This window comes from Lissotriton vulgaris, chromosome 1_1 (assembly GCF_964263255.1).
Source record: "Lissotriton vulgaris chromosome 1_1, aLisVul1.2, whole genome shotgun sequence".
NCBI classification, from domain to species: Eukaryota; Metazoa; Chordata; class Amphibia; order Caudata; family Salamandridae; genus Lissotriton; species Lissotriton vulgaris.
This window is the reverse complement of record NC_141685.1, coordinates 1,909,917,910-1,909,934,225: the sequence shown is the minus strand read 5'-3', so window position 1 is coordinate 1,909,934,225 and position 16,316 is coordinate 1,909,917,910.

Genomic DNA, 16,316 nt, shown 5'->3' with positions numbered 1-16,316 from the left:
TGTAAGTAAACAGGCAGTGAAAGACCTAACGCCCCCACACAGTGATCGGCTGTGCTCCTGTGCCCCCATTTCAGGACAGACCACATCCAGCATTGTCCGAGAATCCACCAGCCAACTGGTGTCATCACTCCTGTGGACAATGGTTGTTTTTTAATTCACTTCCAGTCACGTTTTCTATTAAAGATGCATTTCAGGGAGACACGTTGTCTCTCAAAGATTTCAAAATGCTGAATATAAAAAAATATGTAAAAAGATAAAAAGAGATGTATATGCATGGATTTAAAAAGTGTTTGTACAGAGTATTGGGGGAAAATACTTGGTTTGTATATGCGAAACCTGCACAAATATATTGTTTGATTGTACATATTGTGTTTTTTAGGCAAGTCAGTGCTAGCATAAGGTTGTCAGCAAAATTAAATAGCTCTCTGTAGATGTTTACATGTTCAGTCTCTGTCTCTTGCACTAGTGATGTGTACCTTGTGCAGACTCTGGTATTGTCAAACGTGCACAATTGACTTTCCTTCTTTTGTGATGAACCTATAGGAACATTTTCTGGTTTTCAAAGGTTTGGCATTGGACTCAAAGATGCAAATCTGAATTTTGAGTCAACACCAATTGCATACTAGATCTTTGAAGCCAGCGTCTTAAAAGAAAAAGCAACATTACGTGCTACAGAATGCATTTTGTTTTTGACAAGAGATGTCAGAAATAGCAGTCACCATGCATAACATTGAGTCAACTTGGCAACTATTCTTTGTCTCCAGACCACACTAAAAAGATAGATTTTACATCAGTTTTAAGACAGGCAGGCCAGGTTTCCAAGCTTGTACCATAGACAGCAAGATAGTTACCTAAGGTGCAGAATGTTTTTTTCTGTAGTAGCCCCAAGGAGATTTGCTGTTATGCTGGATATATTATTTTTGTAAGGTTTAATTACATAATATCCATTTATAAAAAGGTTGGTCCATATTGCGGCCTTGCTGCGAAGAGTTGTCCATAACTTCAAGGTTGCAAATTTCAACACTGACAAGGCCTACTCAGCCTTTCATCTGATGAGATTTAAAAGAGCATTGCTTTTGATTATACATTGACACCTCACTGAGAAGTCTTCAGTACTCGTTCTGTGTTCTGTGATGATGGAAGTCTTGTACCATATATTTTCCTCAAAAGTACCAAATTAATTTTGTTGCTGATAAGTTTTTGTTTGCAGGACCTAAATGTAGCATAAAGGAGCCAAATAGAAAAAAATGCATAGTTAAAATTAGCTTGTGTGGCGATGAGGTGGGAGAACGAAAAATAAGCCCATTGCAGAGCAGCCCAGTGACTTGTGAACAATACCTTCGGACAGTCCAAGCTTTATAGCCAACGTCACGTTGCATTCTGGATTTTTTTGTAGACCACTACTTGAACAAAAATGGGCCTTTCCTAATATATTTCTCATTACATTAACACAACAGCTTTGTTCTACTCACAATGAAGTGGCACTCAAAGTGGCCACATACGGCCGGAAAGCTCCCACATAAGCGCACTAAAACAAGAAAATGTTACTCATAGTCAAACTATAAACTTGGCAGCTTTGCTCCAGTTAAGCCGTTATATGGCACTGAAATGACTTGTTCATTTTATGAAAAGCATGAGCTTAAAAGTCAGTGGACGGAAAGTATACTTCGCAGCACGTAATAAGGGGAACAAAAGTGAGCGGCCTCAAATCTGTATTTTAGAGAGGGGACGTCATCGTCTTAAGCTAAGGTTAAGAGAACATTTCATTATGAATCGAGTAGGATGAATTTATACTCTGCCGCAGCTATTGAACAAAAACCTTTAAAATTACTTTTCTAAAGAATAACGTCAACATAGAAAACAGCCTTGTCGCCAAATCTACTTAACAACCTGGCCATTTTAAGTAAAAGATTCTAAACAAAAATTTTGTGTTTAGTGTGTGTGTGTGTGTTTTGCAAATACAATATAAATTAATATAAAATCCTATTTATTACCCTGAAATATGGAAAATATTTCATGGCTTCCAGTAAACTACGTATTTCATCATCATAATGACAGCCCCCAAAACAATCTGCAGAGCTTTAACAATGACAGGGCTAATATGATTATGCACTATGGCGGACCAAATGATGCAGCAAGGTTAGCCAAATTGTGCAGCAAAAATGCAAATAATGTGTCACATCCTCTGCCAGCAATGTTTTAATCTAATTGAGCTTGAAACATTTTTGGTTTGATCTGCAAATTATGTGGCAAATATGGCTCATCCATAACTACATAGTAAAGGTTGCTGCCATAGAATGCCCTAATTCCTAAATTACCTGATTCCACCTTAGCATATTAATTCAGTGTACCTCCCACGAGTTATCATAAAGTTGTGCATTTTTGTCATACTCTTCTGCAAAAGTCCACAAGAACAGAATCAAAAGCACTGGTTATGAGGTTATGTATTTCCTGTATAGGGTTGCTCTAGAGTTGGCTCCAAAGAAAGATTATTCAACTGCCTCCCATGCCAGATTGCTGACATTACGCCAGGGAGATGAGTGGCAAAATATTACTGTGGCATAGAAGCCAATGATCTTTGCTCTGAGCCAGCGCCCCTCTGTGTGAATTAATCGGCCTCGCAAGCTAAATTCCAGCATATTATCTGCTTTTAATTAGCCACTGTGAGCTGGCATGCTAGAAGTTGATACCACATCAGGTATCTAGAGACTTGTCTTTTTTCCCTGACCTTCTGAAAGCCCATTTTTTCCTTGTGTTATTTTCTGCGGTCCTCAGGATCGGGTGATGCTCAGAGGGGTCCACCTCTTGATCTAACCAAGGTACACAGTCAAAATATCGAGTTTCTTATGTCGACTTGCACTAATATCGAGTTTCAAAAATCGAAGGTAAGAAATGTCGATGCTGTAAATATCGAAGTAAAAAATATTGATTTTTATCTATTGTGCATAATATCGAGTTAAGTAATGTCGAGATAAGAAATATCGATGTATAAAATATCGAAATGTCAAAATATCGACATGTTAAAATATGTTTGTTAAATTTTTCTTAAATTATAAATGTTTGATATTTTAGCCATAATAGTTTATAATAATATTAAAGAGTTTTATAATGTATTATATATTTTTAGGAGTGGGATGTTGGGTTTATAGGGGATATGGGTGGGGAGTGTTTTAAAAATATATTTTGAGAATATAATATTATGTAAAATAATTAAATAGAAATATGAATTTGAAATTAGAAATTTAAAATGAATGTAACATTTTAGTTGCGGGATGTAGGGTGTATAGGGGATAAGGGTGGGGAGTGTTTTAAAAATATATATTGAGAATATAATATTTTGTAAAAAAATTAAATAGAAATAGGAAATTTAAATTTGAAATTTGAAAATAATTCGAAATTTGAAATTTGAAAATAATTTGAAATTTAAAATGTGTAAATATTTTGAAATTTTCAAATAATTTTAATTTTTAGAAGTGGGATATAGGGTTTATAGGGGATAAGGGTGAGGAGTGTTTTAAAAATATATATTGAGGATTTAATATTTTGTAAACAAATTGAATAGAAATTGAAATTTTAAATGAGAAAAAAAAAATCGAAATTTGATATTTGAAAATATTTGGAAATTTAGAATTAATTAAAATTTTTAGGAGAGGGATGTAGGGTTTATAGGGGATAAGGGTGGGGAGTATTTTCAAAATATATATTTCGAATTTAATTTTTTGAAAAATAGTTACATAGAAATAGGAATTTTAAATTAGAAATTTGTAAATAATTTGAAATTTGAAATAAGAAAACATTTAGAAATTTAAAAAAAAAAAATTTTAGGAGCGGGATGTAGGGTTTATAGGGGATAAGGGTGGGGAGTGTATATATTTAGAATTTAATATTTTGTAAAATAATTAAATAGAAATAGGAATTTAAAATTAGAAATTTGAAAATAATTTGAAAATAGAAATTTGAAAAAAATTAGAAATTTTTAATTTGAAAATTTGGTGGAATTAGAATTTTTTTAAAAAATTAGGAGCGGGATGTTGGGTTTATAGGGGATATGGGTGGGGAGTGTTTTAAAAACATATATATTGATATATTTATTAAATGTAAATTGGAGGTGGAATTGTAAATTAAAAAGGTTCAGTGTCCACCGCCTACACTAATTAAATGTAAATTGGAGTTGGAATAGTAAATTAAATAGGTTCAGTGTCCAGCACCTACCCTAATTAAATGTAAATTGGATTTGAAATAGTAAATTAAGTAGGTTCAGTGTCCAGCACCTACCCTAATTAAATGTAGATCGGAGTTGGAGTAGTAAATTAAATAGGTTCAGTGTCCAGCACCTACCCTAATTAAATGTAGATTGGAGTTGGAATAATAAATTAAATAGGTTCAGTGTCCAGCACCTACCCTAATTAAATGTAGATTACAGTTGGAATAGTAAAGTAAATAGGTTCAGTGTCCAGCACCTACCCTAATTAAATGTAAACTGGAGTTGGAATAGTAAATTAAGTAGGTTCAGTGTCCAGCACCTACCCTAATTAAATGTAAATCGGAGTTGGAGTAGTAAATTAAATAGGTTCAGTGTCCAGCACCTACCCTAATTAAATGTAAATTGGAGTTGGAATATTAAATCAAATAGGTTCAGTGTCTAGCACCTACCCCAATTAAATGAAAATTGGAGTTGGAATAGTAAATTGAATAGGTTCAGTGTCGAGCACCTACCCTAATTAATTGTAAATTGGAGTTGGAATAGTTAATTAAATAGGTTCAGTGTCCAGCACCTACCCTAATTAAGTGTAGATTGGAGTTGGAATAGTAAATTAAATAGGTTCATTGTCCAGCACCTACTCTAATTAAATGTAGATTGGAGTTGGAATAGTAAATTAAATAGGTTCATTGTCCAGCACCTACCTTAATTAAATGCAAATTGGAGTTGGAATAGTAAATTAAATAGGTTCAGTATCCAGCACCTACCCTAATTAAATGTAAATTGGAGTTGGAATAGTAATTCATATAGGTTCAGTGTCCAGCCCCTACCCTAATTAAATGTAGATTGGAGTTGGAATAGGAAATTCAATTAGTTTAGTGTCCAGCACCTACCCTAATTCAATGTAAATTGGAGTTGGAATAGTAAATTAAATAGGTTCAGTGTCCACCACCTACACTAATTAAATGTAAATTGGAGTTGGAATAGTAAATTAAGTAGGTGCAGTGTCCAGCACCTACCCTAACTAAATGTAAATTGGAGTTGGAATAGTAAATTAAATAGGTTCATTGTCCACCACCTACCCTAGTTATTTGTAAATTGGAGTTTTAATAGAAAATTAAATAGGTTCAGTGTCCAGCACCTACCCTAATTCAATATAGATTTGAGTTGGAATAGTAAATTAAGTAGGTGCAGTGTCCAGCACCTACCCTAACTAAATGTAAATTGGAGTTGGAATAGTAAATTAAATAGGTTCATTGTCCAGCACCTACTTTAATTAAATGTAAATTGGAGTTGGAATAGTAAATTAAATAGGTTCAGTGTCCAGCACTTACCATAATTAAATATATATTGGAGTTGGAAAAGTAAATTAAATAGGTTCAGTGTCCAGCACCTACCCTAATTAAATGTAGATTGGAGTTGGAATAGTAAATTAAATAGGTTCAGTGTCCAGCACCTACCCTAATTAAATGTGGATTGGAGTTGGAATAGTAAATTAAATAGGTTCAGTGTCCAGCACCTACCCTAAATAAATTTAAATTGGAGTTGGAATAGTAAATTAAATAGGTTCAGTGTCCAGCACCTACCCTAATTAAATGAAAATTGGGGTTAAAATAGTAAATTAAATAGGTTCAGTGCCCAGCACCTACCCTAAATTATTGTAAATTGGAGTTGGAATAGTAAATTAAATAGGTTCAGTGTCCAGCACCTACCCTAATTAAATGTAGATTGGAGTTGGAATAGTAAATTAGATAGGTTCAGTGTCCAGCACCTACCCTAATTAAATGTAAATTGAAGTTGGAATAGTAAAATAAATAGGTTCAGTGTCCAGCACCTACCCTCATTAAATGTAATTTGGAGCAGGAATAGTAAATTAAATAGGTTCAGTGTCCAGCACCTACCCTAATTAAATGAAAATTGGAGTTGGAATAGTAAATTAAATAGGTTCACTGTCCGGCACCTACCCTAATTACATGTAAATTGGAGTTGGAATAGTAAATTAAATAGGTTCAGTGTCCACCTCCTACCCTAATTAAATGTAAATTGGAGTTGGAATAGTAAATTAAATAGGTTCAGTGTCCAGCACCTATCCTAATTAAATGTAGATTGGAGTTAGAATAGTAAATTAAATAGGTTCAGTGTCCAGCACCTACCCTATTTAAATGTAAATTGGAGTTGGAATAGTAAATTAAATAGGTTCAGTGTCCAGCACCTACCCTAATTAAATGTAAATTGGAGTTGGAATAGTAAATTAAATAGTTTCAGTGTCCAGCACCTACCCTAAATAAATGTAGATTGGAGTTGGAATAATAAATTAAATAGGTTCAGTGTCCAGCACCTACCCTAATTAAATGTAGATTGGAGTTGGAATAGTAAATTAAATAGGTTCAGTGTCCAGCACCTACCCTAAATAAATGTAAACTGGAGTTGGAATAGTAAATTAAATAGGTTCAGTGTCCAGCACCTACCCTAATTAAATGAAAATTGGAGTTGGAATAGTAAATTAAATAGGTTCAGTGTCCAGCACCTACCCTAATTAATTGTAAATTGGAGTTGGAATAGTAAATTAAATAGGTTTAGTGTCCAGCACCTACCCTAATTAATTGCATATTGGAGTTGGAATAGTAAATTAAATAGGTTCAGTGTCCAGCACCTACCCTATTTAAATGTAGATTGGAGTTGGAATAGTAAATTAAATAGGTTCAGTGTCCAGCACCTACTCTAATTAAATGTAGATTGGAGTTGGAATAGTAAATTAAATTGGTTCAGTGTCCAGCACCTACCCTAAATAAATGTAAATTAGAGTTGGAATAGTAAATTAAATAGGTTTTGTGTCCAGCCACAACCCTAATGAATTGTAAATTGGAGTTGGAATAGTAAATTAAATAGGTTCAGTGTCCAGCACCTACCCTAATTAAATGTAAATTGGAGTTGGAATAGTAAATGACATAGGTTTTGTGTCCAGCACCAACCCTAATAATTGTAAATTGGAGTTGGAATAGTAAATTAAATAGGTTAAGTGTTCAGTATTAACCCAAATTTAAATTATATTGGAGTTGGATTAGTAAATGTATTATGTTCAGTGTCCAGCACCTACCTAAATTAAATGTAGATTTATATATACTTTAGTTTATATTTTTCAATGTTTAATATCTATATATATAAAGATTTCCATAATTATTTTTTATATATTGGTAGGCATGAATTTATAATAGGTAGTACACAAAAATTACGCAGTTTAAAAAAAGTCTTTATTTGTTCATATAGTACATAAATCAAATAATCAATGTTTTACAAAAGAATGTATAATATTTAAACAAATAAATATAAGTACATTGTAAAATAAATTATTACTTTTTGGATAGTTGTTCAGTAAAGTACATTTTAGGTATATGAAAATAATATAGTAAATGAAAATACATTGAAGATTACAATATATACAATAGGAGAGCAGGGCGAAGAACAGATGAGGAGATCGGAAAGAGGGAAGAAAAACCCAAGGAGCAAGTGAAGCAATAATTCGGAGTGAGGGAAGTGAAAACGAAAAAAGGGATAACCAATCAGAATTGAGAATAATCAATTTATCAGACAGGGGCTTAGACCCAGACGAAAAAAGTTTATTGTGTAAAGGTTTGGGGTTCTGTCCTACTCAGGATGGGGATTTCCCTGATGTACATGTTGACCTATTTAGGTTCTCAAGACAGTTAAAATTAAAGGAATTGTTCTGCAACAAACCTATGTGTAATGCAATATATGGGAACCAAGTGGATGTAGTGGAACCTGTAATTATGTATATAGCTGACATAAAAAATTTACAATGTTTAACCACTTTGTATGAAGAAATAGAGGTAGATCTAGATACCATTTGATCTGAACACAATATATCTGAAAATGTCTCTGGAGATAGTGGACTACGCCCCAAATCTAGATTTCTCCCAAACACATACCATCAGAACATCGATGTATTTAATGAGCGGGTCAGTGCCGGCTTATACAAACTTGAAAGGGAAAGTAGGGAACAACGACATAGGAATTCCAACCTCACAAAGGGAGAAAGAGATGCTCTCAAAAGACTAAGAGAAGACCCCAATATAGTAATCAAGGAGGCTGACAAGGGGGGAAACATTGTTGTTATGAATGTAAAAGACTATACAAATGAGATAGAGAGACAACTGGGGGATAATGAATGCTATGAGCGGATAGCACAGAACCCACTAGGTTCACTGACATCAGTTCCAAATTATTGGATTGGAAATATATGGGACTACTCAGTGACCAAGATTATCAATATCTACTAGTCTCCAATCCCAAATCCCCGTGTATATATATCCTCCCTAAAGTACACAAAGGGGGGGCTTTCCCTCCTGGTCATGTTCAAAACTTACCATCTTTTATACAAGACAGTAAAGACATTTTGAACAATCTACAAGACTTTGACTGGTCAGATGATCTTTATTTTGTCACCTTAGACGTTACAAGCCTCTATACGTCTATTCAGCATGACATCGGCCTAAAAGCCAGTGAATTTTACCTAGACAGAGAAGGAGCTGACCTATTGCATAAGAATCAAATGGTCTTAGAAATGATGGAATTGGTGTTAACAAAAAACTAGTTTCTATTTGAGGAGGCGTGGTACCACCAAAAGAGGGGTACCGCAATGGGAACCAAATTTGCACCATCATATGCCTGTCTCTTCATGGGACAATTTGAGAGGGAACATGCATGGAACCGGAGTGCCTCCCCCTGGACCAACAACATCTTGTTCTGGGGGAGGTACATTGACGATATCATCTGTCTCTGGTCAGGACCCGAAACTGACCTCCTGGAATATTTCCTTTATCTAAACACAAACTACATCAATGTGAAATTGACAATTGATTACAGTAGGGAGAGTATAAATTTCCTTGATTTGAAATTTTACATCAAAAATAACAGAATCCAGAGTACCCTTTTCGCAAAGATACCGCATGCAATGCGGTGCTGCACGCAAGTACTGCACATGCTAGCTCTACAATAAACAGCATACCATTTGGCGAGATGGTACGCCTTAAGCGAAATTGAAGTGAGGAGGAGTAATTTGATGCAAATCTACAAATGCTTAAGAACAGATTTGAAGCTAGGGGTATAGTAAGGATGTTATTTGCAAAGCAGAAAGTAGAACGCGCAAAATCCATAGAAATGAAACTCTCGTATCCAAACGATGTAAAAAAACAAAAACAAGTACAGACATCAGATTTGTAACCAAATACACTATATATAATAGTAGCATTTTCAAAATCCTGAAAACAACTGGTACCTCCTGAAGGAGGTCCCAGGATTGCAGCCATATATAAAGACCAATCCATCAGTAACTTACCGTAGAGGAAGGACCCTACGCAATGAACTATGCCCTAGCTATCTGAAGCCTAAGAAAGACACTGACACAAACTGGTTGCCACAGAAACCAAAGGGTTTCTTTACATGCAGGGACTGCAACATATGTGAATATGGTTGTGACAAAACCAAACAGTTTGCATACAATGGTTCACGGAATTTTGAGATCTTAACCTTTATAAACTGTGCCACCACTTTTGTGGTGTATATCCTGGGCTGTACTTGTGGCATGGTTTACTTGGGCAGTTCTAAACGCTGTTTGAGGGTAAGAATCCAGGAACATAGGAGAGCCATCCTGAACAGGGACGAAAAATATGCTCACACAAAACATTTCTGGGAGAAACATGAGGGGAAGCCAGAGTTTTGGTTTCATGGTTTGGAACAGATACAACCACTTATAAGAGGAGGAAACCGAGAGCTACTGCTTAGACAGCGGGAGGCAAGATGGATATGTAAACTACAGTGCATAAAATATGGTATGAATTTGGATGATGAAATGCACCATTTTCTGTCATAGTCTATAATGGTATGCGGTGATAATAACAAAAAGGATAGGATGTTTGATACCTGTATAATAATCCTTGAAGACCTTAGTGTGCAAGTGATATACAGACATGTTTATAAGGTTATTCCATGAAATTGGACAAACACTGAAAATAAGCTTTTCCAGGGCATGTTTTGCAATTACGGTCAAAAAACCCCCCATCTACTCCACCTGTCACCTCCAGGCACCTGTGTTCCTTTTCTGTGTTCCTTTTCTCGTTCTTTTCAACTCCTCTCTTCCCCTACCTTTCTGACATATCCAGGCACCTGGATTGTCTTCTTCGCATAAACACTGCCCCTACCCTGATTAAGAGAATCAATGTATTCCCTGATGATTGGGATGCTTAGAGGCATTCAACCCGTTTCTGCTATTTTTAGGATTATTTTCCGTCTTAATAAGCTAGATAGGTATAATACAGCTGTTCAAATACAACTGAGCATGGACCCAAAAAAAACTCTTGGTGTGATAACAACCAATGGGACATGTGTCGCATTTATGCATTTTGGGGACTAACGTAAACTATAACGGGTATAACAGCCACAATCACTATAAAGGAGATTTAGAGGCCGTTGCTGATGTCCATGTACAATTTTAAATAACTACGAAATACAAAAAAACAAAAACAACAGGTATAAGTGGAAGCAAAACAATTATTATGCAACAGTAGCCAAGCATAACTGCCATGCTAAGATGGCGTCCGTGGAGGGACACACATTTTGGCTAAGCCTCTACCTCTAGGATACGACCCGCTAAATGACCTATTTTTTGGGTCACATTGATATAGAGTATACCTTTGTTAAAATGTGATTAACCGAAAGGGGTTTTACAAGAGCCCATATATGTCGGGCTGATCAACGCATTCCCCATTATATGATCCCTTGATTGCGTAAATCAGACCATCCTAAATACCAACCTGACATTTTCCATCTGGAAACACGCTGAATATATATATATTTTTTAATCAGATATCTAACTATGGTGTTTAGTTCGATATAAATACTCGTACTTGTTTCTATATGCTATTAACGTTACTTATGCCCTTTTAAACATGGCGCCCGTGAAATGCACAAGAACGGATGCGTACGCACTTCCGCAATTCCGGGGATAGAATCGGTAAACCAATGGGCGCCCAGTAACTTTGAATAAAAGGCGGGGTCTGAAATGGCGACTCCAGCTTGGAACCAGCCATGCCGCTGCGGTGAAGACTTCAGATGCCAAAGATACAGGTGAGTTTCTAAGCGTGGGATGCTGGTATACTAGAGGGAGACCTTGCCGGTATTATGTTATATTGGGTCTGTGCTTATTCGACGGATACAACGTGGGGGGGTGCATCTTCCCAAATTCCCCCCCTTCCTGTTATCTGTTCGTGTCCGGATGTTTTGGATTTTGAATGCTAATGCACTTTTTAGATAATTTCCTCCTTGGTAATATCCTATGCAAGGGAACTTGTGAATGTTTATTCCCCAACCTAAAGGGTTATGGTAATTAACATGTGACTGTCCGTTTTGGAACAGACTCAAGATAGGAGTTACACACCGTTCCGCTTATAAATATTTGTTCACCTCCGGGTTCATGATACCATATGATAATAGCGGGTGTGATAAGATATCTATTGCAACATGTTTCAGGTGCTAATTTGATGAAACGTATGCGAGGACTCCGTTTTTTGTAGAAGCATTGAAATGAAAATAAAGGCACTATGGAAAGTAGTATACAAGTACATTATTGAATAGTCAGAACTGCAGGCATAGTCTCCTTGGGGGGATCGTAGGCTGTGCTATAAACGTTACTATTTGCAGAATGACAGGCAAGTGTACGATGGGACTTGTAACCCCACAGATATATTGCACAACGAAGTCGTATGCCGCGATATATATATACACAAACAACAGGTGCTTGTGACTACGTGTATAAAACGTATAAAATGCTAATGCTTTATTATACAGTTTTTTGGGCTATACTAACTGGTCTTATAACAGGACAAGCCTAATTAGACCATAAATCGGGTTTATACAACAGCATAATGTTGCTACTCGAAATATATAGTGAAATCAATTAGGCGTATGAGTTGATCTCTCCTTCTTTTAGCATCACAAAGACCCCCATACAGACAAGGGCATATAAAGAATTATTTGGATTTCCTGAATCTATGTAAGGCAGCAACCGCCATCATTAAAAACGTGGAGACACATAGGAGAAGAAATACACCACACTGAAAAAGGTAGGCATTAAGAATAGTATATAATCACTCCTAAAAAAACTGAAGATCTCTTTGAATGTAGGTGCCATAAATACTCTTTGTTTCCGAACAGATCGATATATGAACAAATAAGTAAAAGACCGTTAAGGAACTATTTGGAAAAAGGGAACTAATTCCCACTACGTTGGCAAAACTACTGCAGCGGTAAGGAGCTGTACTATAATAATAGATTGTCTAGATTAGATATACATATGTGGGAATAGGAAATGTAAAAGCTAATACGGCACTTTGCTGTATAAATAAGAGAAGAGAAAGCTAATATGGCACCTTGATGTATAGATAAGACAAGACAATGTAACATCAGGGAGAGGATTTATGCCACCAAAACAATCAGCCTTAGATCGATCCAATTTCCTTTCTCTTTCTCTCCCCCCCCTCTCGCTCTGCCTTTCTTCTCAGGTGACAAGGCTTTCCTTCTGCCCTCACGTGAAATACCTCTTTCGCTTTGCTCATAACCTTGTTAGGTACAAGGTATAAAGGTTGGGCACAGATCGGAAGAGTACAGAAAACCTCCTGATAACATAATTAGAAAATGTACCATGACGTTATGACTTGATAACAAACATATAGGAAACTATGCGGTGCTATTGAAATTGTAATACAGGATTCTTAACCAGTCTTTATTTGAAATGTGTCTTGATTGTTTTGGAAACCTATATCAACCATCTACTGGAACTGATAGAAGTGGTTGTCTTTCCATTTTCTCTCTATGCTCTATGGCCTACCATTTAAGACTGTTTGGCCCCCCTTTTATGGTGGCATTTATTAGAGAGATGCTTCTGGGATAATCAAAATGCGTTTAAATGTATGTATAATGTGAGTTAGTGTTGAGTGTTTTGTTTAGTCCGATAATAGTCTTTCCCAGAATTTTGTATTTTGTGCAACTCCTCGTTTTTGGAGGAAATGTTTCCTTCAAATTTTAATAATAAATTGTGAAATAGGAAATATGTTTAAGCTTTTAAAACACAGAAAACTGATGTTAGTTTCTTTGTATTTTCAGCACTGAAGAAACTCCCGGGCCGGGAGTGAAACGCGTTGGCTGACCTTTTTTTGTACATTACTTGGTGATCTGTATTTTAAGAACGGATAAAGATAAATAAAAGAACTTTTCTACTACTTGAATGAAACGTTTTGCTTTGACTTCTACTTGGTGCGCCCCCATAAGCATTGAACAAATCAACTAACTGATCTGGAAGGCACAGCAACGCCAAACAGCAGCTGGCGTTGGGGCTGGCAGCACAAAAAACATACATACAAGAATTAGGACTAATTTTGGAACTGGGCTTTAGGTGCGGCATTTTAGGGTCCGCTGCTGTTTTTTGCATTGATACAATATATAGAGTACATACACTTTGAGATAAAAATATTTCTACATTTTTATAAAATGAACTTTTAATAAATTATTAACATATAAATGTGCTGTTCAAATTATGTTATACATGGTGATATATTTTTAAATGGCAACATTGATATTATATATTGTTAATAGCATACAATATACATATTTTAATAACATTTTTTAAATATAATATCAGTTAATGTTTTATTTATTTATTATAATTAATTTTATATTATTAATAACAATAAATTAATAATATTTGTAAAAAAGGTTAAATAAATACAGAAAAATTATGCATTTAGTTTTACAATTTTTAACACATGTTTTCATAATTATAACATTAAATATAAAACAGTAATAATATGTAATGTTATATATTTAAAAAATATGAATATAATAATATATTATAGAACAAACATAAAGAAATTGCATAAATGTTGCAAAATAATTTTTTACAGTTTTAGTAATTTTTTACTAGTAAAATACATTTATTTGACATTTATTTCACCATTTCCTTGGTTATACTATTAGTTGGGTCTTTTATTTTGTAAACCGCTCATAGTCTTTTTGGGTCATTTTTGAAGATTGAAGCTCCCGGTTGGAAGCTACTTCGCGTCTGAGCAGGTAAGAGTGCTTATCGTTCTATTTTAACTATTTTAAGTAAGTTTGTAAGGTAGTACTTTGTTATTTAGGGCTTGTGGACTACTATATTAGGATTTAGTTAGTATGAAGTTGCTTATGTACGTTTTTCAGTTGTCTTTGCGTTTTCTCGATTTATGGCCTTGGAGTTATTGTGTTTGTGGCTGTTTATTTAGTTTTGGTTTAAAATATGTATGTTATGGTCATTATTAATGTATCGTTCTAAGTTTTTTGTGGGTGGGAATGTTTATTTTTCTATTCTAGATTTTTGGATATAGCCTTTTCCATTTCCGAGCTGTTACGTTTTTTTTTTAAAAAAAGAAGACTGTTTCAGTTGTTTAAACTGAGATGTATTTTACACTTCCTTTATTTTTCGGGTTTCCTGGAGCGTTTATTAAATTTTTTTACCATTTTCGGGTTTTTGATGGATTCTGAATTATCGATTTATTTGGATGTTGGATGGATTTAGCACAGTTGTATTTTTACATTTTATTGGGCAATTTTTTTTTAATGCTGTGGATTTATTACTACATGGATTGTTATGGATATTTGGATTTGCTCATTACGTTGCTGTGAAAGGTAAGTGATTTTATATTAATATTTTTGTGGGTTGGGAAATGTTCTATTTTTCAACAGTTTTTGTTTAGTTAGATATTTATTTAGTCTACATATTTTAATTTATTTAAAAATAACTAGACAAAATAAATATGTTATAATTTGTTAAGGAGATGTGTTTGGTTATATTTCAGGCATTTTAAGGATTTTGATCATTTTATATGGTTAGTGTTTTCAGTATAGTGTTTTGGCTATCATTTTCAAGTATTCTAGTCCTCTTGTTTTAGGGTAAAGTTGTACTTGTTGTTGTAAATATTGATACATTTGGGCAGTTTGTCTTGATAGTTTGGGTTTTAATTGTAAGACAGATTGCTCCATTCTTAATTCTTGAAAACTTTGTTCTTTTTGGAATGCTGTTAGGAGTTTGTGTCGTGTAGGAGTTGTTCGGCCAGTTGAAGATAGGAAGGCATTATGCCAACCCTCCACTGCGTTGTTTGTCTTGGCTTCTTGATTTAGGGTTGGTAGATATACAGTCCACCAAGGTATTAGGAATTTAGGTTGGCGTCTGTGGCCTGACCTGTGTAGTCTCCCCACCCAGGTGTACTCAAAATAATCCAAAATTGGAGCTAGTTTTTGTTCATTTTGTGAATAGAAAGGACTTTCTATTAAAAGGTTATAGTGTTCAGCCACATCGGTGATTGGCACGTATGCTAGGGCTATTAGGTGTTTTATTTGGTATGCAAATGTAATATAGTATTGTGGTGGGCGGAGCAGAGAGCTCCGCCCGCCACAATACTATAAATACAGGATGTGCCCGCCACTGAGGCAGGCACATCCTACTGGTGCGTGCGGGACCCCCGCCCTTAGGGCAGGCGGTCCCGATTTCCAATAGGATGGCGGGCGGGCGGGTACGTAAGGAAAAGGAGACACTATAACGTGAAGGTTTATAATACCCAGCTTAAAGAAACCACAGGTGTCTTACTATTCCAATAAGAAAAGAGGAACTGAGACCCAAAGGTGGAACTGTTTATAAACAACATGACTTGTAAAATTACCAGTCTGGAGAGTCTTAAAGTACATCAAGCTGACCAGAGAAGAAAGCCGAAAAGCCGCAAAGCCGCCCGCCGTCCTTATGGGGCCCCTAAGTGTTGATTTTTGCAAATGTCTCCATAGACATTGGTTAAAATAGAAGTAACATCCTTGTATGGATGTGTGCGGATATGTTTTAAGAATGGAATTTATCATTGCTTGCTCCAAGTCTATTATAATTTTTAGGGGAAAGAAGTCTGTTGTTTCTTCTTTTATTTTGTTTAATATTTCTGTGTATGTAGAAGTTTGTTTGTTTGGTAACAAACAATAGATGAATGGAATGCAAGTATTATGGTATTGCCCATGTATGGTATAT